The sequence below is a fragment of the Psammomys obesus genome, unplaced genomic scaffold (genome assembly GCF_907164565.1).
Source record: "Psammomys obesus unplaced genomic scaffold, mPsaObe1.curated_primary_1811, whole genome shotgun sequence".
NCBI classification, from domain to species: Eukaryota; Metazoa; Chordata; class Mammalia; order Rodentia; family Muridae; genus Psammomys; species Psammomys obesus.
In genome coordinates this window covers 6516370-6518150 of record NW_026585685.1, presented here as the reverse complement: position 1 = coordinate 6518150, position 1781 = coordinate 6516370, and the positions used below count along the sequence as shown (strand labels likewise).

The 1781-nt window shown below is 51.7% G+C and overlaps 1 protein-coding gene across 1 annotated transcript in view; it reads left to right on the top strand.

The window, feature by feature from the left end:
* Positions 1 to 1534: 1534 nt before the first annotated feature.
* The window catches only part of Rap1a (RAP1A, member of RAS oncogene family), an 89404-nt gene continuing 89157 nt past the window's right edge, over positions 1535 to 1781 (top strand). The window contains exon 1 of the mRNA XM_055628957.1: positions 1535 to 1648. The gene's annotated coding sequence lies outside the window, so the exon portion shown is untranslated. The remainder of the gene's footprint in view (positions 1649 to 1781) is intronic.

Sequence of the window (1781 nt, the reverse complement as noted above, 5' to 3'; positions counted from 1 at the left end):
TCTTGCTACTCCCCGTCCCTAAGTGAGTGTATGTGGGTAGACCCGAGGGTCAAATTATCCACATCCTGACGGATCTCAAATTTATATTTCCAGATTCTTACCTCCCCCTATTAATTCAATTCCTCCACGTGGATGGCAAACAAGCAAAATAGAAGTCTTTTTCAAAAATTATTTTATTGTATGTATATGGGTGTTTTGCCTACACCTACATGTGTGCACCACAAGCATGCAGGACCCAGGAAGGTCAGAGGAGAGCTTCAGATCCCCTGGAGCTAGAGTTACAGCTTGTTATTAACAGTTGTGTAGGTGCTGGGAACCCAACCCTTATGCAAGAGAAACAAGTGCTCAGCACCAGGGAGCTTTTCTCCAGCCCCTACAACAGAAATCCTGATTTCTCCAGGGCCAATTTTGCTCTTACCCTGGGCCAGTTTTGCTCTTCTCTCTCATGAAATGACACCAGCCAAGCAGGCCCTGAATCTAAGAATCATTCGTAATCTTTTTTGTTCTGCCCTCTGCCTCCTCAACTCCAAACCAGCACAAACAAAATGGATTTAATAAACCTAAAATAAACAAAATCCAAGATAACCATTTCCCACCTTGCACTTGGCTGCCACTCTTGTCCAAACTCACAAGAACAGCCACCTACTAGACTACCCCTGTGGGCATTTGTGCCTCTATTATGTATTTCACACAAGACTCACTCCAGTTCCTAATGTTCCTGAAATTCACTCTGTAGTCCAGGCTAACCTCAAACTTGAGGCAATCCTCCTGCTCCAGTCTTCAAAACGCTGGATTACAGGAGTGAGCAACCGCACCCTGCTTAATACTAACCTTCAAAAAAATGTGAACTGGATGTAGTTATTTCTGGGTCCACCCTCTCCTCGGGGCTTCCTGTTGCCTTTACAATGACCCACAGGCTCCACAGGGTCTGGCCATTTGTACGTATCTTGGAGTCTCACTACTCTGCTCTTTGGTTATAGACTCTGCTCAACCATCCTTCCACGTGCCTTTTGCCATTCGTGATACATCCCACCTCTGCGTTAAGTCCTGGAGGATTGTTTCTCTCACCCAGCCCCTGGATTTGCTAGGCTTGTTTCTTTATAGCACGAACGAAATGTGTGCAAAGCTCTCCCTGGTGATCTGAGAATTTTGGTACATTTTTTTTTTTTCTGTAGTTCCTGTTCCCTTTCCGAGGTCACTAGTATTAAAGCTCTAGAAAGTGAACTTCCCTGTACATGCCTTAGAACAGCATCAAACACCTATTAGGCACTCAACAAGTAACTGTCAAATGATTGCATCCCCTCAAGATTCTCTTCCGTCTGATTTTTTTTTTTTTGTCCCAACTCATTTCAATTTTAGTCTTAACCACCTGCACAAAGGCGAGGCCCCAATTCCTGCCTGCACACTATTCCTCTGCAGTCCCCAGCCTTTGAAGAGCGTTCGCTTTAAATAGATTCCGGACGCGGCCGGTGAGGCGGGTCCCGGGGCGGGGGAGGCGGGGCTTGCGTGCTGCGTGCGTGCGCGTTCCGGAGGCGCCGCCACCGCCGCTCCCGAGGCCGCTGCCACAGCCGCCGCCGTGCAGAGCCCGAGCCCGAGCCGCGGCCGAGAGGAGGGAGGAGGAGGAGGTGGAGGAGGCGCCGGGCCGCGGGTGAGTACCGGACGCGAGTCGGGGGGCGGGCTGGCCGCGCCTCGGGGGCCGCTGCCCGGCCGTCGGCGAGTCCCGGGCGGCGGCCGGGGGCCTGGCGGACGGGAGGGGCCGCGGCTGGAGGCCGGAGCCAGCC